This window comes from Rhinoraja longicauda, chromosome 15, assembly GCF_053455715.1.
Source record: "Rhinoraja longicauda isolate Sanriku21f chromosome 15, sRhiLon1.1, whole genome shotgun sequence".
Taxonomy (NCBI): domain Eukaryota; kingdom Metazoa; phylum Chordata; class Chondrichthyes; order Rajiformes; family Arhynchobatidae; genus Rhinoraja; species Rhinoraja longicauda.
This window is the reverse complement of record NC_135967.1, coordinates 46,490,083-46,516,763: the sequence shown is the minus strand read 5'-3', so window position 1 is coordinate 46,516,763 and position 26,681 is coordinate 46,490,083. Positions and strand designations below refer to the sequence as shown.

The 26,681-nt window shown below is 48.5% G+C and overlaps 1 long non-coding RNA gene across 2 annotated transcripts in view; it reads left to right on the top strand.

The window, feature by feature from the left end:
- Positions 1-18,301, top strand: part of LOC144600704 (uncharacterized) — a 58,628-nt gene extending 40,327 nt beyond the window's left edge. The window contains exon 4 of one of the 2 annotated variants that reach the window (XR_013548170.1): positions 18,096-18,301. This is a non-coding gene — a long non-coding RNA (uncharacterized LOC144600704). Of the gene's footprint in view, positions 1-9,887; positions 10,136-18,095 lie in introns of those variants that run through there. The other variant, XR_013548169.1, reaches the window with a different exon arrangement.
- The last annotated feature ends 8,380 nt before the right edge of the window (positions 18,302-26,681 follow it).

The following is a 26,681-nucleotide window of genomic DNA, read 5'->3' as shown; positions in this document are numbered from 1 at the left end:
AAACAGGCCCTTCGGCCCACCGAGTATTGCGTACAGTTTTGGTCTCCTAATCTGAGGAAAGACATTCTTGCCATAGAGGGAGTACAGAGAAGGTTCACCAGATTGATTCCTGGGATGGCAGGACTTTCATATGAAGAAAGACTGGACAGACTCGGCTTGTACTCGCTGGAATTTAGAAGATTGAGGGGGGATCTTATAGAAACTTACAAAATTCTTAAGGGGTTGTACAGGCTAGATGCAGGAAGATTGTTCCCGATGTTGGGGAAGTCCAGAACAAGGGGTCACAGTTTAAGAATAAGGGGGAAGTCTTTTAGGACCGAGATGCGAAAGTTTTTTTTCACACAGAGAGTGGTGAATCTGTGGAATTCTCTGCCACAGAAGGTAGTTGAGGCCAGTTCATTGGCTATATTTAAGAGGGAGTTAGATGTGGCCCTTGTGGCTAAAGGGATCAGGGGGTATGGAGAGAAGGCAGGTACAGGATAGTGAGTTGGATGATCAGCCATGATCATATTGAATGTCGGTGCAGGCTCGAAGGGCCGAATGGCCTACTCCTGCACCTATTTTCTATGTTTCTATGTTTCTATGAGTCCGTGCCGCCCAGCGATCCCCACACACTAACACCATCCTATGCCCACCAGAGACAACTTACATCTACGCCAAGCCAATTAACCTGCATACCTGTATGTCCTTGAAGTGTGGGAGGAAACCGAAGATCTCGGAGAAAAACCACGCGGTCATGGGGAGAACGTATAAACTCCGTTCAGACAGCGCCCGTGGTCGGGATCGAACCGGGGTCTTTGGCGATGCGAGCGCTGCAAATCAGCAACTCTACCGCTGCGCCACTATCGTTCTGTTTTATTAGAGTTGGGAGTAAGGGGTCCTCTTGTGAGAAGCTGGCAGGTTGATTCACAGAGACATTTCTCCTCATTGTAAGCTGCTGAATCTGTAGCTAAATTTCAATAGCATTAGGGACTTTAATAAGATGAACATTTTGCATTTAATTTAATTTAAATTGAATAAGATTTAACATGCCCTTGTACACCCCTATAAGACCACCCCTCATCCTCCTGCACTCCGAGGAATAAAACTTAGCCTGCCCAAACTCTCCCTGGAGACCAGCCCTTCCATTTGATGTCATTGGCAGCAAATTCTTTGAAGTTGTGAATGGTCCCATTAAATTTATGTTTGGATCCCTGCCTACGATATTGAGTATTGCTCACAGCTACATTCAATACCAGGGGGTGGTGAATCTGTGGGATTTATTGCCACAGAAGGCTGTGGAGGCCAAGTCAGTGGATATATTTAAGGCAGAGATAGATAGATTCTTGATTAGTACAGGTGTCAGGGGTTATGGGGAGAAGGCAGGAGAATGGGGTTAGGAGGGAGAGATAGATCAGCCATGATTGTAGACAATAGACAATAGGTGCAGGAGTAGGCCATTCGGCCCTTCGAGCCAGCACCACCATTCAATGTGATCATGGCTGATCATTCTCAATCAGTACCCCGTTCCTGCCTTCTCCCCATACCCCCTGACTCCGCTATCCTTAAGAGCTCCATCTAGCTCTCTTGAATGCATTCAGAGAATTGGCCTCCACTGCCTTCTGAGGCAGAGAATTCTACAGATTCACAACTCTGACTGAAAAAGTTTTTCCTCATCTCAGTTCTAAATGGCCTACCCCTTATTCTTAAACTGTGGCCCTTGTTCTGGACACCCCCAACATTGGGAACATGTTTCCTGCCTCTAACGTGTCCAACCCCTTAATAATCTTATACGTTTCGATAAGATCCCCTCTCATCCTTCTAAATTCCAGTGTATACAAGCCTAGTCGCTCCAGTCTTTCAACATATGACAGTCCCTCCATTCCGGGAATTAACCTAGTAAACCTACGCTGCATGCCCTCAATAGCAAGAATATCCTTCCTCAAATTTGGAGACCAAAACTGCACACAGTACTCCAGGTGCGGTCTCACTAGGGCACTGTACAACTGCAGAAGGACCTCTTTGCTCCTATACTCAACTCCTCTTGTTATGAAGGCCAACATTCCATTGGCTTTCTTCACTGCCTGCTGTACCTGCATGCTTCCTTTCAGTAACTGATGTACTAGGACACCCAGATCTCGTTGTACGTCCCCTTTTCCTAACTTGACACCATTCAGATAATAATCTGCCTTCCTATTCTTACCACCAAACTGGATAACCTCACACTTATCCACATTAAACTGCATCTGCCATGCATCCGCCCACTCACACAACCTGTCCAAGTCACCCTGCAACCTCGTAGCATCTTCCTCACAGTTCACACTACCACCCAGCTTTGTATCATCTGCAAATTTGCTAATGGTACTTTTAATCCCTTCATCCAAGTCATTAATGTATATTGTAAATAGCTGCTGTCCCAGCACCGAGCCTTGCGGTACCCCACTAGTTACTGCCTGCCATTCTGAAAGGGACCCATTTATCCCCACTCTTTTCTTTCTGTCTGTCAACCAATTTTCTATCCATGTCAGTACCCTACCCCCAATACCATGTGCTCTAATTTTGCCCACTAATCCCCTATGTGGAACCTTGTCAAAGACTTTCTGAAAGTCAAGGTACACCACATCCACCGGCTCTCCCCTGTCAATTTTCCTAGTTACATCCCCAAAAAATTCCAGAAGATTAGTCAAGCATGATTTCCCCTTCGTAAATCCATGCTGACTCGGAACGATCCTGTTACTGCTATCCAAATGCTCCGCAATTTCGTCTTTTATAATTGACTCCAGTATCTGCCCCACCACTGATGTCAGACTAACTGGTCTATAATTTCCTGTTTGGTCTTTCCCTCCTTTCTTAAAAAGTGGGATAACATTAGCTACCCTCCAATCCACAGGAACTGATCCTGAATCTATAGAATATTGGAAAATGATCAACAATGCATCCACAATTTCTAGAGCCACCTCCTTAAATACTCTGGGATGCAGACCATCAGGCCCTGGGGATTTATCAGCCTTCAGTCCCATCAGTCTACCCAACACCATTTCCTGCCTAATGTGAATTTCCTTCAGTTCCTCCATCACCCTAGGATCTCTGGCCACTAGAACATCTGGGAGATTGTTTGTATCTTCCTCAGTGAAGACAGATCCAAAGTACCGGTTCAACTTGTCTGCCATTTCCTTGTATTGCAGAGTAGACTTGATGGGTCGAATGGCCTAATTCTGCTCATGTGACTTCTACCTTCAGAAGATCTGAAGAAGGAACCCGACCCGAAACGTCACCCATCGTGTTTCTCCAGAGATGCTGCCTGACCCACTGTTTAGTTTAATTTAGTTTAGTTTAGAGATACAGTGTGGAAACAGGCCCTTCGTCCCACTGAGTTCACGCTGACCAGTGATCACCTGTACACTAGTTCTATCCTACACACGAGGGACGATTTACAGAAGCCAATTAACCGACAAACCGGCAAGTCTTTGGAGTGTGAGAAGAAACCGGAGCACCCGGAGAAAACCCGCACAGGTCATGGGGAGACCTTACAAACTCCTTGAAACTACTGCTAGTCTAACACTACTTAAGAACAATAATTTATTTACTTCAAGCAGTGAAGTCTGACCTCAATGTTGAGATTGTGATTATAATGAAGGATGACCCAAGTTGTCTTGGCAAAACCCAGACTGACCCCAAGTAGGGTCTCGACCCGAAACGTCACCCATCCCTTCTACCCAGTGATGCTGCCCGTCCCATTGAGTTACTCCAGCATTTTGAGTCTGCCACATTAGTGAAGATGTTGTTGGAGGGTAGGTTTTAGAGGGATATGGGCCAAACGCAGGCATGTGGGACTAATGTAGACGAGGTATTTTGATCAGCATGGGCAAGTTGGGCTGAAAGGCCTGTTTCCATGCTATATGACTCGATGACCTATAATTCCACAGGATGGCACGGTGGCGCAGTGGTAGAGTCGCTGCCTCACAGCACCAGAGACCCAGGTTCGATCCTGACCACACGTCCAAGTTTGTACATTCTCCCTGTGACCATGTGGGTTTTCTCCAGGTGCCCCGGTTTCCTCCCACACTCCAAAGATGTACAGGTTTATATGTTGCATAAGAAAATACGTCCAAAGACGTACAGGTATGTAGGTTAATTGGCTGGGTAAATGTAAAAATTGTCCCTAGTGGGTGTAGGATAGTGTTAATGTGCGGGGATCACTGGGCGGCACGGACTTGGTGGGCCGAAAAGGCCTGTTTCCGGCTGTATATATATGATATGATATGAACATAACTGCAGATGCTGGTACAAATCGAAGGTATTTATTTCTCAAAATGCTGGAGTAACTCAGCAGGTCAGGCAGCATCTCTGGAGAGAAGGAATGGGTGACGTTTCGGGTCGAGACCCTTCTTCAGACTGATGTCAGGGGGGCGGGACAAAGTAAAGATATAGGTGGAGACAGGAAGATAGAGAACTGGGAAGTGGGAGGGATAGAGAGGGATAGAGGAACTATCTAAAGTTGGAAAAGTCAATGTTCATACCACTGGGCTGCAAGCTGCCCAGGTGAAATATGAGGTGCTGTCCCTCCAATTTCTGGCGGGCCTCACTATGGCACTGGAGGAGGCCCATGACAGAAAGGTCAGACTGGGAGTGGGAGGGGGAGTTGAAGTGCTCAGCCACCGGGAGATCAGGTTGGTTAAGGCGGACTGAGCGCAGGTGTTGATCGAAACGATCGCCGAGCCTGCGTTTGGTTTCGCCGATGTAAATAAGTTGACATCTAGAGCAGCGGATGCAATAGATGAGGTTGTAGGAGGTGCAGGTGAACCTCAGTCTCACCTGGAAAGACTGTTTGGGTCCTTGGATGGAGTTGAGGGGGGAGGTAAAGGGACAGGTGTTGCATCTCCTGCGGTTGCAGGGGAAAGTGCCCGGGGATGGGGTGGTTTGGGTAGGAAGGGACGAGTGGACCAGGGAGTTACGGAGGGAGCGGTCTCTGCGGAACGCAGAGGGGGGAGGGGATGGGAAGATGTGGCCAGTAGTGGAGTCCCGGTTGCAGGTGACGGAAATGTTGGCGGATGATTTGTTGGATCCGCTGGCTGGTGGGGTGGAAGGTGAGAACGAGGGGGATTCTGTCCTTGTTGCGAGTGGGGGGAGGGGGAGCAAGAGCGGAGCTGCGGGATGTAGAAGAGATCCTAGTGAGAGCCTCATCTATAATGGAGGAGGGGAAGCCCCGTTTCCTGAAGAATGAGGACATCTCTGATGCCCTAGTGTGAAACATTTGAAGCCACGTTTCCTGAATTTATATGAATTTATAGCCCCGTTTATATGTTAATTGGCTTCGGCAAGTTGTAAAATTGTCCCTAGTGTGTAGGATAGTGTTAGTGTACAGGAGGATCTCTGGTCAACACAGACTCGGTGGGCCCATGTCCTGGTTCCTCACTGTATCTCTAAAGTCTAAAAAATAGTCTTTGACTCCTGGCAAAATAATGGAGCACAATTATCCCACAAACCCACACGTCTCCTGGATGCTGGAGGAAACCAGAGCACCCAGAGGAAACCCACATGATCACAGGGAGAACGTGCAATCTCCACACAAGGACAATAGACAATAGGTGCAGGAGGAGGCCATTCGGCCCGTCGAGCCAGCACCGCCATTCAATGTGATCATGGCTGATCATTCTCAATCAGTACCCCGTTCCTGCCTTCTCCCCATACCCCCTGACTCCACTAACCTTAAGAGCTCTATCCAGCTCTCTCTTGAATGCATTCAGAGAATTGGCCTCCATTGCCTTCTGAGGCAGAGAATTCCACAGATTCACAACTCTCTGACTGAAAAAGTTTTTCCTCATCTCAGTTCAAAATGGCCTACCTCTTATTCTTAAACTGTGGCCCCTTGTTCTGGACTCCCCCAACATTGGGAACATGTTTCTGGCCTCTAACGTGTCCAACCCCTTAATAATCTTATACGTTTCGATAAGACATCGGAATCTGAGGGGTAACTTTTTCACACAGAGGGTTGTGGGTGCATGGAACAAGCTGCCGGAGGAGGTAGTTGAGGCTGGGACTATCCCAACGTTTAAGAACAGTTAGACAGGTACATGGATAGGACGAGTTTGGACGGGTATGGACCAAGCTTGGGGCAGGTGGGACTAGTGTAGCTGGGACATGTCGGTCGGTGTGGGCCGAAGGGCCTGTTTCCGTGCTGTATCTCTCTACAACTCTCTGACAGGATCAAGCCCGGGTCTCCGGCGCTGTGAGGCAGCAGCACTACCAGCTGCGCCACTGTGCAGATATAATGGAAATTAAATAAAAGGAAACCGAACACACACTCTGAGGCTCCCTGCTCTTGTCGAAAGAGAGGTGGCTGTTTATGGTGACCAGGAGTCTGCCTGCGCCAACTAAATATCCCTCAGCAGCCCGGTAAACACACACCACAATTCCAGCTTCACAATGGGAACTTTATGTCAGCCCATAAATCCCTCATCACTTGAAGGCAAACTCGCTCTCCCTGTTGATAGGTCCCTTCATGATCCACTTAATTTTGAAAGGCCCTTCTGCTTTACCGCCCGGTCTTCTCCAAGCGCCGGTCTCTTTCCTCCCGTTTATCTGACCGCTCACCTGCTCTCCCCGCGGCCAAGCCCGAAGGAGTTAGTCCACCGTGGACTGTCCGATCAGGGTAACTGGTCTAGCACCCCCAGCCACTCCCTCTCCTCCCCTCTCCTCCCCTCTCCTCCCCTCTCCCACCAGGCAAAAAGGTACAGAAGTGTGAAAACGCATACCTCCAGATTCAGGGACAGTTTCTTCCCAGCTGTTATCAAGTTACAGGTACCTCCAAAGACGTACAGGTATATAGGTTAATTGGCTGGGCAAATGTAATAAATAAATAAATAAATATTAAAAAACTTGTCCCTAGTGGGTGTAAGATAGTGTTAATGTGCGTGGATCGCTGGGCGGCACGGACCTGGTGGGCCGAAGGGCCTGTTTCCGCGCTGTATCTCTAAATCTAAATCTAAAATCAAATGGGGTTTCTGGGGCGGAGTTACAGTGTGGAAAACTGAAGTTTTGGGTCGGCACGGTGGCGCAGCGGTTGAGTTGCTGCCTTACAGCGAATGCAGCGCCGGAGACTTAGGTTCGATCCTGACTACGCTCTTGACTACGTGCCGCCTGTACGGAGTTTGTACGTTCTCCCCGTGACCTGCGTGGGTTTTCTCCGAGATCTTCGGTTTCCTCCCACACTCCAAAGACGTGCAGGTTTGTTGGTTAATTGGCTGGGCAAATGTAATAATTGTCCCTGGTGGGTGGTCGACGCGGTCCCGGTGGGCCGAAAGGGCCTGTTTCCGCGCTAAACTAAAGTAACTGAATCATCCTATCACAACCAGAGAGCGGTCCTAACCTACTATCTAGCTCATTGATGACCCTCGGACTATCCTTGAACGGACTTTGCTGGCTTTACCTTGCACTAAACGTTATTCCCTTATCATGTATCTGTATACTGTAAATGGATCAATTGTAATCGTGTATTGTCTTTCCGTTGACTGGTTCGCACGCAACAAAAGCTTTTCACTGTACCTCAGTACACGTGACAATAAACTAAAATGAAACTGAATAGTATTTTCCCAGAGACATGGCATTCAATCCCACCCTGACAAGGGAATAGTTTTTAACATCAAGCCACTAACTAACTCTGAAATTAAAAATCAAAACTAATGACGGTAATCACGAGACCCCCAGTCTGAAGAAGGGTCCCAACCTGAAACATCACCTATCCGTGTTGACCACAGATGCTGCCTGACCCGCTGAGTGAAACCAGCACCTTGTTATTTACATAAACCACCAGTTTATCAAAAGAAAACCTGTGCGGTTGGCCATTTTTCTTCAGGGAAAAAATATTCCAACCTACCCGTGATGATAATGGAAATTAAACTAAACTAAACTAGTGTAGCTTAGAGATACAGTGCGGAAACAGGCCCTTCGGCCCACCGAGTCCATGCCGACCAGTGATCCCCGCACACTAGCACTCTCCTGCGCACACTATTTACAATTTTACCAAGCCAATTAACCTAGTAACCTGCACGTCTTTGGAACGTGGGAGGAACTGGAGCACCCGGAGAAAACCCACGCAGGTCACGGGGAGAACGTACAGTCGGGATCGAACCCGGGTCTCTGGCGCTGTAAGGCAGCAACTCTACCGCTGCACCACTGTCCCGCTGTGGCTAAAGTAAACTAAACTAAACTAAACTAACCAAAACTAAACTAAACTAAACTAATCTAAACTAGTGCACAACGACTTCCAACCTGTGATGGTCTCCTGAGCTCTGGGGAATTTAGAGAATGGTAATAAATGTCAGTATTGCCTACGACCTTTTCATTCTGTGGATGAATAAAAATCCAGGCATTATCTAACTGTGGCGTTAGAATGGCTGGAGGTGGCGTAGTTAAAGGAATGAGGAGATGGCAAAGTGCTGGAGTAACCCAGCGGGTCAGACAGCATGGTATGAAGAATTCTGCAGAAGGGTCTCGACCCGAAACGTCACCCATTCCTTCTCGCCAGAGATGCTGCCTGACCTGCTGAGTTACTCCAACATTTTGTGTCTATGTCCGGTTTAAATCCTCGTCTGCAGTTCCTTCCTGCACAGGTCAGGCAGCATCTCAGGAGTGCATGGATAAGCAACATTTCGGGTCGGGACCCATCTTCAGAGTGGAATGATAAAGTTAAAGAAATGATCAGGTTCAGTTCAGTTTAGTTTATTGCCACATGTGCCGAGGTACAGTGAAAAGCTTTTTGTCCGCCTGCTACCCAGTCAGCGGAACGACAACACATGATTACAATTGAGCCAATCCGAAGTAAATAGACACACGAGAAGGGAATAACGTTTAGTGCAAGGTAAAGCCAGCAAAGTCCGATCAAGGATAGTCCGAGGGTCACCAATGAGGTAGATAGTAGTTCAGGACTGCTCACTGGTTATGGTAGGATGGTTCAGTTGCCTGATAACAGCCGGGAAGAATCTGGAGGTGTGCGTTTTTACACTTCTGTACCTCTTGCCCGATGGGAGAGGGGAGAAGAGGGAGTGTCAATCTGAGGCAGATACTAGTTCAGGACTGGTCGGATGGATCAAGGATCGGGAGAAACCTATCTCTGACCTTTGGAACAAATGGGGGCTGGATCACAAGCCTAAAGTTTGATTAAAGATGCCAGGGTTAGTCCCCGCATGAAGATTAGTGGCAATCGGAACTCTTGATCCAACCACTCTTGATCCCTGAGGCAAAATATGTTGAGGCTGAAACTGTTGAAAGTTGGAATGTAGCTTGTCGAGGGTATGGGGGTCACCACGGTGGTTGCAGCTGAGATGTTAATGGTCCATGAGGTAATTACGTAGTGAGAGGCACACAAGAGGCTGAATGGCTCACTCCAGATCCTACATTCCTCTGTGTGTAATATTTCCTTTCAAACTTCCTGTGGTTTGTTCAATCTCTCCACACTCCCGCCCAGCTGCGCCAGACATGGGTTTTTTTTTTTCAAATCCCAAATCGCCTTTGTTAAGTTCTTTGCAATAGTCTGTCATTTTTACATTGGTTGGACAAATAATCCAGAAATACAGCATGCCAAACCTTCAAACTGCGGCAAAGCCAGCAGCATAATCAAGGACCAGTCTCACCCCGGCCACTCCCTCTTCTCCCCTCTCCCATCGGGCAAGAGGAACAGAAGTGTGAAAACGCACACCTCCAGATTCAGGGGCAGTTTCTTCCCAGCTGTTATCAGGTAACTGAATCATCCTACCACAACCAGAGAGCAGTCCGGAACTACTATCTACCTCATTGGCGACCCTCGGACTATCCTTGATCAGACTTTACTGGCTTTACCTTGCACTAAACGTTAATCCCTTATCATGTATCAGTACGCTGTGAATGGCTCGATTGTAATTATGTATTAGTCTTGCAGGAGTACGTGCTGAGGGACGCACTGAGGCTCGGTGCAGCCAACGCCAAGGCTCTGTGGGGGACGACCGCAGTCTAGGGTCCTTCCGCTGCTGGACATGGGGGGCAGGGTGTGGTGCAGACACCCCTCCAAATAAGGGAAAGGATTCTGTATAAATTTGGCAATGAATATCTGTATTGAATGAATAACCTCTGGGAATGTCGGATGGAGTTTTGAAAGGGAAATGTTTTGTAAATATTTATTTCTGGAATAAAGTATTTTTTGATATATATATTTAAAAAAATTATGTATAGTCTTTCCGCTGACTGGTTAGCACGCAACAAAAGCTTTTCACTGTACCTCGACACACTTGACAGTACACTAAACTGAACTGAAGAAACGTGCACTGGGCATTGGTCTGAAGAAGGGTCTCGACCCGAAACGTCACCCATTCCTTCTCTCCTGAGATGCTGCCTGACCTGCTGAGTTACTCCAGCATTTTGTGAATAAACACCTTCGATTTGTACCAGCATCTGCAGTTATTTTCTTACACTGGGCATTGGGAAATACCTTTCATTTTGGGGCCATGATATTGAAAGTTAATTAGTTTAGACTTTACAGATACAGTGTGGAAACAAACCCTTTGGCCCCTCGAGTCCGCACTGACTAGAGATCGCTCAGTACACTCGCACTATCCTACACACTGGGGACAATTAACAATTTACAGAGGCCAATTAAGCTACAAACCTGTATGTGTTTGGGAGTGTGGGAAGAAACCGGAGCACCCGGAGGAAACCCACGTGGTCACAGGGAGAACGTGCAAACTCCGTACAGACAGCACCCGTAGTCAGGATCAAACCCAGGTCTCTGGTGCTGTGAAGCAGCAACTCTACCGCTGTACCACTGTGCCATTCCCTAGTTTAGTTAAACAGCATGGAGTTAAGCCCTTTGTCCCAGCGAGCCCACGCCAACTATCAATCTCCCACTCACACGAGTTCTATGTTTTTCCCTTCCACTCCCGCCACACGAGGGGCACTTTACAGAGTCCAATTAACCTACAAACACGCAGGCCTCTGCAGCGTGGGAGGAAACCGGAGCATGCTACCAACAGAATCAGCCCGACTGAGGGTCTGAGTAGGAAGGAACTGCAGGTGCTGGTTTAAACCATAGAAAGACACAAAGTGCAGGAGAAACACAGCCGGACAGAAACGTCACCCATTCCTTCTCTCCGTAGATACTGCCGGTCCCACTGAATCTCTCCAGCATTTTGTGTCTATCTTCGGACAAAGGCTCTTCCACTTGTACCATTAACCCTGTTCCTCCATCCACAGACGCTGACTGAGTCACTGAGTATTTCTAATATTCCCAGTTCCTATATTTGATATCCAGCAGCTCTTTGATTTTCAAGTAAGAGCGTAGTTCCGATCTTCCAACCTACCAAATCGCACTTTTTAAAAACTGCTCTTTCTTGGGAACTGTAACCCCTTCACTCTGCAACACTGGATTCTGTACCCTAGGTATTCTTTTCTTTGCCCTACCTGTTGTACAAATGCATGGCTTGATTGTACGCTATGATATGACTAGATAGCACTTCTGCAAAGTTTTCACTGTATATTGGGGAATGCACAGCATTCAAAATAACCCTGGCTGATTTGTTATTTCATTCACCACCTTCTCAGTTTAGTTTAGTGTAGAGATACAGCGCGGAATCAGTCACTTCGGCCCACCGAGTCCGCCACGACCAGCAATCCCCGCACATTAACACTATCCCACACACACTAGGGACAATTTACATTTATACCAAGCCAATCAACCTACAAACCTGTACGTCTTTGGAGTGTGGGAGGAAACTGAAGATCTCGGAGAAAACCCACGCAGGTCATGGGGAGAACGTACAAACTCCGTACAGACAGCCCCCAGGAATGAAGGAGATTAGAAAAGGTGGTGAACACTGCCCGGTCCATCACGGGTACTGACCTCCCCACCATCGAAGGGGTCTACGGGAGTCGCTGCCTCAAAAAGGCAGCCGGCATCATCAGAGACCCCACACCACCCTGGCCACACTCTCATCTCACTCCTGCCATCGGGAAGAAAGCACAGGAGCCTGAAAACCCGGTTCAGGAACAACTCCGTCCCAACAGGCTCTGGAACATCGCAAACACTAAACTATGAACTATAGACAATAGACAATAGACAATAGGTGCAGGAGGAGGCCATTCGGCCCTTCGAGCCAGCACCACCATTCAATGTGATCATGGCTGATCATTCTCAATCAGTACCCCATTCCTGCCTTCTCCCCATACCCGCTGACTCCGCTATCCTTAAGAGCTCTATCCAGCTCTCTCTTGAATGCATTCAGAGAATTGGCCTCCACTGCCTTCTGAGGCAGAGAATTCCACAGATTCACAACTCTCTGACTGAAAAAGTTTTTCCTCATCTCAGTTCTAAATGGCCTACCCCTTATTCTTAAACTGTGGCCCCTTGTTCTGGACTCCCCCAACATTGGGAACATGTTTCCTGCCACTAACGTGTCCAACCCCTTAAAAATAATCTTATATGTTTCGATAAGATCCCCTCTCATCCTTCTAACTTCCAATGTATACAAGCCTAGTCGCTCCAGTCTTTCAACGTATGACAGTCCCGCCATTCTGGGAATTAACTACGGACTGTGTTGGTTCCACGAAGGACTTTTGCAATAATAATGGCTTTTCAAATTAATTTAATTTATTTTGTTCATTCTGTTATCTATGAGTCCTGTGTTTACAGACCTGTTGTGCTGCCGCAGGTACGAATTTAATCGTTCCGTTTTCGGTACATATGACAATTAAACATTCTTGAAGTGTGTTTCAATGTGGTCATGCTTCTAAACTTGAGTCAACACGGAGCTAGTTGCCTTTAATCGTTCCGAAGAGTGGTCTGAAGAAGGGCCCCGACCTGAATCGTCACCTGTCCATTCTCTCCGCGATGGCGCAGTGGTAGAGTGGCTGCCTCACAGCGCCAGAGACCCGGTTTGATCCCGATTACGGGCGCTGTCTGTACGGAGTTTGTACGTTCTCCCCGTGACCTGCGTGGCTTTTCTTCGGGTGTTCCGGTTTCCTCCCACACTCCAAAGACGTACAGATTTATAGGTTAATTGGCTTCCTCTAAATGTAAATTGTCCCCAGTGTGTGTAGGATAGTGTTAGCGTGCGGGGATCGCTGGGCGGCACGGACTCGGTGGGCCGATGGGCCTGCCTCCACGCTGTATCTCTAAACTAAACTAAACTAAACTAAGATGCTGCCAGACCCGCTGAGTTACTCCAGCACTTTGTGCTTTGCTCAGGTTTCCAGCATCTACAGTTCCCCTCACAATCTCCCTCAATCTGCCAAAGCCCTTGCGGTCTGAAGGCGGGTTCTCGACCCGAAACGCCACCCATTCCTTCTCTCCCGAGATGCTGCCCGACCCGCTGAGCTTTTTGTGTCCATCTTCGGTTTAAACCAGCATCTGCAGTTCCATTCTTTACACACAAAGCCCTGCTGAAGTCTGGTGAACCTTAGCTGCACTTCCTCAATGGAAAGTATGAACGTTTCGAGGCTGTGGATGAAAGGTTAAATCCCAATATCACACCCCATAAAAGGAGCAAATTTCCTAAGCGCCCCATTGGATTCATGGAACGCCTGGTAGCAGCCCTGTTATTTGTTAGGAGACAGCGCCGAAACTGCGATCTCGCCACACATGTGGCAAACTGCTAATTTGACTGTGGGAAGGATATTAAAACAAAATAGTTAATTTTAGAGACTTGGAAAACAACCAAAGGAACCAGTCATACACTATTACCTTGACCTGGAGATTATTGGATGGTCTGTGTGGACTGAACCTAATTACTGCCAAGGTGGTTAGTTTAGTTTAGTTTAGTTTAGAGATACAGCGAGGAAACAGGCCCTTTCAGCCCACCGGGTCCGCGCCGACCAGCGATCCCCGCACATTAACACTGTCCTACACCCACTAGGGACAATTTTTACATTTACCAAACCAATTAACCTACAAACTTTGGGATGTGGGAGGAAACCGAAGATCTCGGAGAAAACCCACGCAGGTCACGGGGAGAACGTACAAACTCCGTACAGACGGCGCCCATAGTCGGGATCGAACCCGGGTCTCCGACGCTGCATTCGCTGTAAGGCTGCCACCAGATTGACATGCCACTGTGATTGACATTGATTAGTTCTCGGCCAGCATCTCGTTTGAATCTCATTGGGATTATCGGGGCGGAATAAAGGAACGCTGGCTCCCACAAGCATCACACCCAGAGGAGGGGAATCGGGGAGCAGAGGACATGGGTTTAGCAGAGGAAGGGGAAAAGATTTCATTGGAATCTGAGGGGTAGCTTTTTAACACAGAGGGTGGTGGGTGTATGGAACGAGTTGTCAGAGGAGGTAGTTGAGGCTGGTACTATTCCAACGATGAAGAAACTGTTAGACAGGTACATGGATAGGACTGATTTGGAGGGATATGGACCAAATACAGGCAGCTGAGACTAGTGTAGCTGGGACATACCTTGAATATACTTCAGGCATACAGTCTGAAGAACATACAGTCTGAAGAAGGGTCTTGACCCAAAACATCACCCATTCCTTCCCTCCAGAGATGCTGCCTGTCCCGCTGAGTTTCTCCAGCTTTATGTGTGTAGCTGGGTCATGTTGGCCGGTGTGGGCAAGTTGGGCCGAAGGACCTGTTTCCACGCCGTATCACTCTTCGACTCTCCAAAATCGTTGCCATGGAGACTGTTTTGTTCCAGAGTTCTTGACAGCCGTGTAATAGGATTACAGTTTAACTTCAATGACTGATATTTGAGTTTGAGTTTAGTTTACTGTCACGTGGACAGGGAAAAGCTTTTTGTCGTGTGCCAACTGTGCTGGTTGTTTACTTGTGGCATGGAAGAGATTGCTTCCAAGATGGCGCCCACAGAAGCAGATCTCCCGTCACATATTACAATCACTCCACAATCACTCCACACGTTTAAATATTCCCTTATCATGCATCTGTACACTGTCAATGGCTCGATTGTCAACTCATCAGGTATCATCTTTCCGCTGACCGGTTAGCATGCAACAAAAGCTTTTCACTGTACCTCGGTACACGTGACGATAAACTAAACTCATTGAACTGTAAGAAAATAACTGCAGATGCTGGTACAAATCGAAGGTATTTATTTCACAAAATGCTGGAGTAACTCAGCAGGTCAGGCAGCATCACAGGAGAGAAGGAATGGGTGACGTTTTGGGTCAAGTCAAGTTTATTTGTCACATACACATACACGATGTGCAGTGAAATGAAAGTGGCAATGCCTGCGAATTGTGCACAAAAAAGAATTACAGTTACAGCATATAAATAAAGTTAATAAGTTACTATAGTGTAGACAAAAATGTAGTCTCTGGAGTTATAAACGTTAACAGTCCTGATGGCCTGTGGGAAGAAACTCCGTCTCATCCTCTCCGTTTTCACAGCGTGACAGGGGAGGCGTTTGCCTGATCGTAGCATCTGGAACAGATGCCCTTCTTCAGAGTAATTGAACAAACTAATTGAACTAACCAGTCAGCAGAAATGGTCCTGAGTTTTATCGTTACTTTCCGCATATCTTCCATTCGTTTGTCCATCTACATCTCTTGTTTCCGTTTCCTCAAACTCTTAGTCTGAAGAAGGGCCCCAACCAGAAATGTCGTCTATTCTCCAGAGATGCTGCCTCACTCGCTGAGTCACTCCAGCCTTTTGTGTCTATCAGCGGAAAGACAATACGTCCGCAGTGCACAGGTACATGTCAAAGGGAATAACGTGATTAACGTTTAGTGCAAGATAAAGCCAGTAAGGCCCAATCAAAGATAGTCTAAGGGTCTCCAATGAGGCAGATGGTAGCCCAGGACCGCTCTCTAGTTGTTGTCAGGTTGGTTCAGTTGCCTGATATACTGTGTCTGACACTGTGGCTGATAGGCTGTAATATAGGGAGATTTGTAAGTAATATAGATGATTTATTAAAACTTGGAACTAACTCCAAGTCACCAACTAAATGACTTGGTGTGCTGTCTCACAGCTCCAGTGACCAGTATTAATAATAATAATAATAATACATTTTATTTATATAGCGCTTTTCATATACTCAAAGACGCTTTACAGAGATTTAGAGAACATAGGGAAATTAATAAATAGATAAATAAGTAAATAAATAAATGAACAGAGAAAGGAGACAGTAGGTGAGGTGACCTTCAGTGGTTGAAGGCAGTACTGAACAGGTGGGACTTCAGCGATGTTTTGAATGTGGTGAGTGTGGGGGAGTCTCTAACGGTTTGGGGTAGTGAGTTCCATAGGGTGGGAGCAGCGATGGAGAAAGCCCTGTCCCCCCAGGATCTGAGTTTAGTCCGGATGTGGGGGGATAGGAGATTGGCAGCGGCAGAGCGGAGGGTGCAGGTGGGAGTGTGCCTGTGGAGGAGGTATTCAATCTTATCCTCCATATCTGAGGAAGGATGTGCTAGCATTGGAGAGGGTCCAGAGGAGTTTAGTTTAGTTTAGTTTAGTTTAGAGATACAGCGCGGAAACAGGCCCTTCGGCCCACCGGGTCCGCGTCGACCAGCGATCCCCGCATATTAACACTATTCCACACCCACTAGGGACAATGTTGACATTTACCAAGCCAATTAACCTACATACCTGTACGTTTTTGGAGTGTGGGAGGAAACCGAAGATCTCGGACAAAACCCACGCAGGTCACGGGGAGAACGTACAAACTCCGTACAGACAGCACCTGTAGTCGGGATCGAACCCAGGTCGCTGCATTCACTGTAAGGCAGCAACTCTACCGCTGCGCCACCGTGCCGCCCTAGGGTAGCGTTAGTGTGCGGGGATTGGTGGTCGGCACGGTCTCTGTGGGCCGAAGGGCCTGTTTCCGTGCTGTATCTCTAAACTAAAAGCAGGGATTTGAATGTTAGTTTACCTGTTGGTGTCAATCCAGGTTAATTAAAAAAAACTGTGGTGAAAGTTTATGTTTCATAGAAACATAGAAACATAAAAAATAGGTGCAGGAGTAGGCCATTCGGCCCTTCGAGCCTGCACCGCCATTCAATATGATCATGGCTGATCATCCAACTCAGTATCCCGTACCTGCCTTCTCTCCATACCCACTGAACCCTTTAGCCACAAGGGCCATATCTAACTCCCTCTTAAATATAGACAATGAACTGGCCTCAACTACCTTCTGTGGCAGAGAATTCCACAGATTCACCATTCTCTGTGTGAAAAGAAACGTTCTCATCTCGGTCCTAAAAGACTTCCCCCTTATCCTTAAACTGTGACCCCTTGTTCTGGACTTCCCCAACATCGGGAACAATCTCCCTTCATCTAGCCTGTCCAACCCCTTAAGAATTTTGTAAGTTTCTATAAGATCCCCCCTCAATCTTCTAAATTCCAGCAAGTACAAGCCGAGTCTATCCAGTCTTTCTTCATATGAAAGTCCTGCCATCCCGGGTTACATGTACGTTGAAGAAGGAAGGATGTTGGTGCTGCTCCTTGTTGCCGTGGCAATCTCGGCCTCCCGGTGTTTGGGCAGGCGGCGCGAGGATGAAGAAGGGCCTCCACCCGAAATGTCACCCGTTCCTTCTATCCAGAGATGCTGCCTGTCCTGCTGAGTTACTCCAGCATTCTGTGTCCATCTTACATGTATGTTGACATTGAAGGGATTGAGGTATCATCATTACGACATATCTTCACCCACTTTTAGATTAATTGTTTCATGCATTTGAAAGAGGATACGAACTTGAGGAATCTGTGTACCAGATGGAGATGGATTGCTTTTTCCGTGCTGTGATAGGGCGGCACGGTGGCGCAGCGGTAGAGTTGCTGCCTTATAGCGCTTACAGTTCCAGAGACCCGGGTTCGATCCCGACTACGGGCGCTGTCTGTACAGAGTTTGTACGTTCTCCCCGTGACCCGCGTGGGTTTTCCCCGAGATCTTCGGTTTCCTCCCACACTCCAAAGACCTCCAGGTTTGCAGGTTAATTGGCTTGGTATAAATGTAAATTGTCCCCAGTGTGTGTAGGATAGTGTTAGTGTGCGGGGATCGCTGGTCGGCGTGGACTCGGTGGGCCGAAGGGCCTGTTTTCACACTGCATCTCTAAACTAAACTAAACTAAAATTGTTTCAAACACATTTGATATTTTGGAAGCATAATTTTTTGCATTTGTGATTTTGAAAACAGCTTTACAAAACAGAATGAGTAGGTACGAACTTCAGATTCCTAGGAGTCAACATCACTGAGAACCTCTCCTGGACCACCGGCATTGAAGCAACGACCAAGAATGCACGCCAACGCCTCTACTTCCTTAGAAGGCTTAGGAGGTTTGGCAGGTCCCCAACAACTCTCACCAACTTCCAGAGGTGCACCATGGAAAGCATTTTATCACAATGCATCACAGCTTGGTTTGGGAACAGCTCCATCCAAGACCACAAGAAATTGCAGCGAATTGTGGACGCAGCCCAGACCATCACACAAACCAACCTCCCTTCCAATGGCTCCATCTACACCTCACCCTGCCTCGGCAAGGCCAGCGGCATAATCAAGGACCAGTCGCACCCCGGCCACTCCCTCTTCTCCCCTGTCCCATCAGGCATGAGGTACAGAAGTGTGAAAACGCACACCTCCAGATTCAGGGACAGTTTCTTCCCAGCTGTTATCAGGCAACTGAATCATCCAACCACAACCAGAGAGCAGTGCTGAACTACCATCTACCTCCTTTTTTTAAATTTAGATTTAGAGATACAGCGCGGAAACAGGCCCTTCGGCCCACCGGGTCCGTGCCGCCCAGCGATCCTACACCCTAGGGACAATTTCTTTAAACATTTTGCCAAGCCAATTAACCTACATACCTCTTTGGTGACTCTTGGACTATCCTTGATCTGACTTTGCTGGCTTTACCTTGCACTAAACGTTATTCCCTTATCATGTATCTGTACACTGTAAATGGATCAATTGTAATCATGTGATGTCTTTCCGCTGACTGGTTAGCGCGCAACAAAAGAGCTGTAGCTCGATACACCTGACAATGATAAACTAAACTAATAAACTAATAAAGTGGTAGAATTTGTGGGGGTTATAACAATAAATTAGACTGCAGATGCCAGTTTATACCAAAGATGGACACAGAATGCTGGAGTAAATCAACGGGTCAGGCAGCATCTCTGGAGAAAAGGAATCGGTGATGGTTCGGGTCGGAAACCTTCCTCAGACAAAACAGAATGTTTTGAATTTAACAATGTCGGAGGAATGAGGGAAACTACCGATTTTCATATTTAACATTTTCCAATTGAATTTCCTCTCTTTTCCACCTGTAAGCTATTTGCAAAAATTGAGATGTTCCAATTCAGTCGTAGCTGGAGAAAGGAAAGAAGGCATAAGATGACCGATTCAAGTCTTCTTATCACAAAGTCAACACACATGTTTGTAATGAATGAAGAGTGGTGTGGATGAGGCAGGTATCTGCGCATTAATGAACACACCGTGAACACTTAAGAGTTCAGAGATGCGGCACGGAAACAGGCCCTTCGGCCCACCGAGTTCATGCTGACCACTGATCACCCTGTACATTAGTGTAAGAAAATAACTGCAGATGCTGGTACAAATCGACGGTATGCTGGAGTAACTCAGCGGGTCAGGCAGCATCTCAGGAGAGAAGGAATGGGTGACGTTTCGGGTCGAGACCCTTCCTCACCCTGTACATTAGCACTATCCTACACAAACAAGGGACAATTTATAACATATACCAAGCCAATTACCCTACAAACCTGTACGTCTTTGGAGTGGGGCAAGGTGGTGCAGCGGTAGAGTTGCTGCCTTACAGCTGCAGAGACCCGGGTCTGATCCTGACCACGGGCGCTGTCTGTACGGAGTTCGCACGTCCTCCCCGTGACCTGCGTGGGTTTTCTCCGCGACCTTCGGTCTCCTGCCACACTCCAAAGACGTGCGGGTTTGTAGGTTAATTGGCTTTGGTGTAAATGTAAAAAAAGCCCCTCGCGTCTGGGTGGGGTGGCGTCAGTGTGCGGGGATCGCTGGTCAGCGCGGACCCGGTGGGCCGAAGGGCCCGTTTGCGCGCCGCATCTCCAAACTGAAAGTTAAAACGCCGAGCCTGTCACCAGCATCTGGTGATGTGCTTTGCAGGTTCAATACGTCTGAAAGCAATTAAAGGTGGGAAAGTGAGCGCCACGACTTGGCAGATACCAGCCGATCTCCCACCCTGTCGAGCGGGCTGAGTCTTAAGGGCATGACGTCCAAACTATTGCAGGAAGTGGATGCAATGCAGGGTGTGCACGATGTACACACAACATTTAATGGGAGGTTTATTTTGTGCTTGGAGAATTGTAACTGGAGTATTAAAATTACATAATGGAAAATTAGGACATGTGTTATGTATGGCAATATAAATATACAAAACGTAGCAAAAAAAAATGTGGCTTTCATTAGGAAAGGAACGATCACGAAAAGGTACTTCTAAAACATTGTACAATACAGATAGGCACAGAATGCTGGAGTAACTCAGCGGGTTGGGCAGCATCTCTGGAGAGAAGGAATGGGTGACGTTTTAGGGTCGAGATCCTTCTTCACCCATTCCTTCTCTCCAGAGAGGCTGCCTGTCCCGTTGAGTTACTCCAGCATTTTGTGTTTGTCTTCGGTGTAAACCAGCATCTGCAGTTCCTTTGTGCGTGGTACAAAACAGCACAGGAACAGGCCCATCGGCCCACAATGTCTGTGCTGAACATGGTGCCAAGTTCAACTAATCTCCTCTGCCTGCACCATATCCATATCCCTCTATTCCCAGCCTATCCATGTGCCGATCCCAAAGCCTCTTAAATGCCACTATCGTATCGGCCTCCACCACCACCCCTGGTAGTGCTTTCCAGGCACCCACCACCCTTTGTGTAAAATAAAACTTGCCCCACACATCTTTAAACTTTACCCCTCTCACCTTAAAACTGTGCCCTCTGGTCTTTGACATCTTCACCCTGGTTAAAAAAAAAGGTTCTGGCTGTCTACCCTATCTGTGCCTCTCATCGTTTTATATACTTCGATCAGATCTCCCCTCAACTACTCCTTTGAAAACAATCCAAGTCTGTCCAAACTCTCCCTATAACTAATACCTCCTCATACAGGCTGGGAAAGAGGTTCTGATAAACCCCTTCATCTGGGGTTCATCAGAGGTTCTGATAAACCTCTTCATCTGGTAAAAATGTATGTAATTTTTGTTCATTATATATCATTTATGTGTATTGTGTTTACGGGCCTGGAATCTGCTGTAAGTAACAATTACATTTTTCCATTGTCGGTACATATGTCGGACTGTAGGGCTGGGTCTCTATTCCATGGAGCGCAGGAGGATGAGGGGTGACCTTATAGAGGTGTACAAAACCATGAGAGGAATAGATCGGGTGGACGCACAGAGTCTCTTGCCCAGAGTAGGGGAATCGAGGACCAGAGGACATAGGTTCAAGGTGAATCGGAAGAAATTGAATAGGAATCCGAGGGGTAACTTTTTCACACAGAGGGTGGTGGGTGAATGGATCGAGCTGCCAGAGGAGGTAGTTGAGGCTGGGACTATCCCAACATTTAAGAAACAGTTAGACAGGTACATGGATAGGACAGGTTTGGAGGGATATGGGCCAAACGCAGGCAGGTGGGACTAGTGTAGCTGGGACATGTTGGCCGGTGTGGGCAAGTTGGGCTGAAGGGCCTGTTTCCACACTGTATCACTCCATGACTAGTGTAGCTGGGACATGTTGGCCAGTGTGGGCAAGTTGGGTGGAGGTGCCTGTTTCCACACTGTATCACTCCATGGGTCTGTTTGATAATTAAACCCACGACCCTTGACTTTCACACCCTGTCTAAAGCCTCAATCCTTCCACGATGTATGAGGGCAAGAATACCAAACACAGCGGTATCAATATTGGTTTAGTTTAGTTTAGTTTGGAGACACAGCGCGGAAACAGGCCCTTCGGCCCACCGGGTCCGTGCCGACCAGCGATCCCCACACACTAACGCTACCCTACACACACTAGGAACAATTTGCAATTACAACCGAGCCAATTAACCTACAAACCTGCACGTCTTTGGAGTGTGGGAGGAAACCGAAGAACCTGGAGGAAACCCACGCAGGTCCCGGGGAGAACGTGACAATGTGCCACTGAACCACTGGGGAAGGATGGAGCGAATGAAAGAATGAATGAAAGAATGAATCGATGAAGGAGGGAGAGGCACAAGATGGAGAGAAAGAAAAAGGAGGACTTCAAAGCAGGAGCAGGTAGTGACCAGGTGAGTGGGGGGGGTGGGGTGGGGGGGGGCGTAATGTAAAACACAGCGTGGGCGTTCACACCCAGGCCGGTTCCAGCTTGAGCTGTCGAGAGGGCCGCTGCTCCCTCAAGCAGTGGTGCCTGCTTCCTCTGCACAGCCTCCCTGGGCCTGACGTTTACACATGTGCATTGCAAAACACCCCCCTCCCTGTGCTCTGGCATTGATTATTAATTAGCCTACAGTCACTGGCGAGGGTTTGATCTCCACACCGAGCGGACCCACACACCGGTCTGTCATTTGTGCGGTGGGTGGGGGGAGTCAGGGAGAGGAGGGGGGGGGGGGAGGGGGGGATGGGGGAGGAGGCAGGGAGGGAGGGGGGAGAGGATGGGGGGGAGAGGATGGGGGGAGAGGATGGGAGGCGGGGGGAGAGTCAGGGATGGAGGGGGGAGAGGATGGGGGGGAGAGGCAGGGGTAGGTGGGGGAGAGCCAGGGCGAGGGGGGAGAGGTAGGGAGAGGGGGGGAGAGAATGGGGGGGGGCAGGGAGAGGGGGGGAAGAGGATGGGGGGAGAGTCAGGGATGGAGGGGGAAGTCAGGGATGGAGGGGGGTGTGGGAAGACGATGGAGGGGAGAGTCAGGGATGGAGGGTGGAGAGTCAGGGATGGAGGCAGGGAGAGGGGGGGAAGAGGATGGGGGACATGCAGGGCGGGGGGGGGAGAGGATGGGGGAGAGGATGGGGGGAGGCAGGGAGAGGGGGGAAGAGGATGGGGGGGAGTCAGGGATGGAGGGGGGAGTCAGGGATGGGGGGGTGGGGAGCGGATGGGGGTGGTGTGGGAAGCGGATGGGGGAAGAGTCAGGGATGGAGGGGGGGAGAGTCAGGGATGGGGGGGTGGGGAGCGGATGGTGGGGAGAGTCAGGGATGGGGGAGAGTCAGGGATGGAGGGGGGGAGTCAGGGATGGGGGGTGGGGAGCGGATGGGGGTGGTGTGGGAAGCGGATGGGGGAGAGTCAGGGATGGAGGGGGGGAGAGTCAGGGATGGGGGGGAGTCAGGGATGGGAGGGTGGGGAGCGGATGGTGGGGAGAGTCAGGGATGCGGGGGGTGGGGGGGGGGAGTGTGAATTGGAACATATGCCATTTTCTTTGGTGTTTTTTTAATTAAATCACATTCACCGTACATCTGTGCCGGTTTTGAAACAGGAATTTAAAATTTGCTGGGGGTTTATGCCAAATGATGAGATTTTTTTACAGCAAAGATGCAAAACCTCACTAAGATGCATAAGTACATCGTCTCTGCCAAAACGTTACCGTGTGGGAATGGAACCTGTTCATTATCGGACATGGAATTAGAGGATTATAAAAAGGTACACAAAGTGCTGGAGTTACTCAGCAGGTCAGGCAGCTGCTCTGGTGGAAAAAAAAAGACACAAAACTGCTGGAGTAACTCAGTGGGTCAGGCAGCATTATTTTAGTTTATTCACAAAATGCTGGAGTAACTCAGCAGGTCAGGCAGCATCTCGGGAGAAGGAATGGGTGACGTTTCGGGTCGAGACCCTTCTTCAGACTACATGATTTTAAGTTTAGTTTAGTTTAGAGATACAGCGCGGAAACAGGCCCTTCGGCCCACCGAGTCCGTGCTGACCAGCGATCCCCGCACACTAGCACTACCCTACATGCACTAGGACCAATGTACACTGATACCAAGCCAATTAACCAACAAACCTGGACGTCTTTGGAATGTGTGAGGAAACTGGAGATCCCAGGGAAAACCCATGCGGTCACAGTGAGAACGTACAAACTCTGTACAGACAGTCCCTGCAGAAAAAAAAGACTCAAAGTGCTGGAGTAACTCAAAGGGACAGACAGCATCTCTGGAGAACATGGATAGGCAATGTTTCAGGTCGGGACTCTTGTTCAGACTCCATGAATGCGAGGATTCTGGCTACATACAACCTAATAGACCTGCGTCTTTTGAGATAGCTTTTGGATACTTAAAGCAGGAACGGCTTTTTGAGAGTATATTGTTAAAAACATGCCTGTGTACCTATTCATTAATTATATGTTCAGTCAGTTAGGCTTGTATACACTGGAATTTAGAATAGGCTTGTACACACTGGAATTTAGAATAGGCTTGTATACACTGGAATTTAGAAGGATGAGAGAAGATCTTATCGAAACGTATAAGATTATTAAGCGGTTGGACACGTTAGAGGCAGGAAACATGTTCCCAATGTTGGGGGAGTCCCGAACCAGGGGCCACAGTTTAAGAATAAGGGGTAGGCCATTTAGAACGGAGATGAGGAAAAAGGTTTTCAGTCAGAGAGTTGTGAATCTGTGGGATTCTCTGCCTCAGAAGGCAGTGGAGGCCAATTCTCTGAATGCATTCAAGAGAGAGCTAGATAGAGCTCTTAAGGATAGCGGAGTCAGGGGGCATGGGGAGAAGGCATGAACGGGGTATTGATTGAGAATGATCAGCCATGATCACATTGAATGGCGGTGCTGGCTCGAAGGGCCGAATGGCCTCCTCCTGCACCTATTGTCTATTGTCTATAATATCACATCTCATTTGGGTTTAGTTATAGTTTTTGACTTTAGAGATACAGCATCCTTTGGCCCACTGAGCCCATGCCGCCCACCAATCACCCCAAAACTCGTTCTATGTTTAATTTAGTTTAGTTTAGAGATACAGCATGGACCAGGCCTTCGGCCCACTGAGTCTGTGCCAACCTGCGACCACCCCATGCACTAGTTCTATGTTTGGTTAAGTATTGTGTAGGAAAGAACTGCAGAGACTGGAAGGTAGTCACAAAATGCCGGAGTAACTCAGCGGGTCAGGCAGCATCTCTGGAGAGAAGGAATGGGTGACGTTTTGGGGCGAGACCCTTCTTCAGACTGGTGTCAGGGGAGTGGGAGGGACAGAGATAGAATGCAGTCAGAGACAGAAAGACTGGTGGGAGGACGGGGAAGGAGGAGGGGATGGAGAGAGAGGGGGAAAGCAAGGGCTATTTGAAGTTAGAGAAGTCAATGTTCATACCGCTGGGGTGTAAACTACTCAAGCAAAATATGAGGTGCTGTTCCTCCAATTTGCACTGGGCCTCACTCTGACAATGGAGGAGGCCCAGGACTGAAAGGTCAGATTGGGAATGGGAGGGGGAGTTAAAGTGCTGAGCAAACCGGTTTGTCAGTTCAGTTTCGGTTAGTTTAGAGAGACAGCGTGGAAACAGGCCCTTCGGCCTACCGAGTGCGCACGGACCACAATCACCCACACACTACACACACAGGCATATCCTACACACTAATGACAATGTGCAGAAGCCTATTAACCTCCAAACCTGCAGGACTTTGCAAGGCATTGCTTGAGTTGGCGTTTCCAAGTACGTTACCCATTCGTATGTCTTCCCAGGGCCCGCTGCAGTCCTGAGCTAGGGCTGGAGGTTGATGGGGGGTGGGGGGGCTGTAGGTTGATGGGGGGGGGCTGTAGGTTGATGGTGGGGGGGGGGGCTGTAGGTTGATGGGGGGTGGTGTAGGTTGATGGGAGGCAGGAGGTTGATGGGGGGGGGGGTGTAGGTTGATGAGGGGGGGTTTAGGTTGATGGGGTTGGGGGGCTGTAGGTTGATGGGGTGGGGGGGGTGCAGGTTGATGGGGTGGGGGCGTGTAGGTTGATGGGGTGGGGGGGTGTAGGTTGATGGGGTGGGGGGTGAAGGTTGATGGGGGGGTGTAGGTTGATAGGGGGGGTGTAGGTTGATAGGGGGGGATGTAGGTTGATGAGGGGGTGTAGGTTATTGGGGGGGTGGGGGGGTGTAGGTTGATGGGGGGGTATAGGTTGATGGGGTGGGGTGGGCTGTGGGTTGATGATGGGGGGGCTGTACGATGATGAGGGGGGTGGGGGGGGCTGTAGGTTGATTGGGGTGGGGGGAGTTAATAGACAATAGACAATAGGTGCAGGAGGAGGCCATTCGGCCCTACGAGCCAGCACTGCCATTCAATGTGATCATAGCTGATCATTCTCAATCAGTACCCCGTTCCTGCCTTCTCCCCATACCCCCTGACTCCGCTATCCTTAAGGGCTCTATCTAGCTCTCCCTTGAATGCATTCAGAGAATCGGCCTCCACTGCCTTCTGAGGCAGAGAATTCCACAGATTCACAACTCTCTGACTGAAAACCTCATCTCCGTTCTAAATGGCCTACCCCTTATTCTTAAACTGTGGCCCCTTGTTCTGGACTCCCCCAACATTGGGAACATGTTTCCTGCCTCTAACGTGTCCAACCCCTTAATAATCTTATACGTTTCGATAAGATCCCCTCTCATCCTTCTAAACTCCAGTGTATACAAGCCTAGTCGCTCCAGTCTTTCAACATACGACAGTCCCGCCATTCCGGGAATTAACCTAGTAAACCTACGCTGCACGCCCTCAATAGCAAGAATATCCTTCCTCAAATTTGGAGACCAAAACTGCACACAGTACTCCAGGTGTGGTCTCACTAGGGCCCTGTACAACTGCATAGGTTCT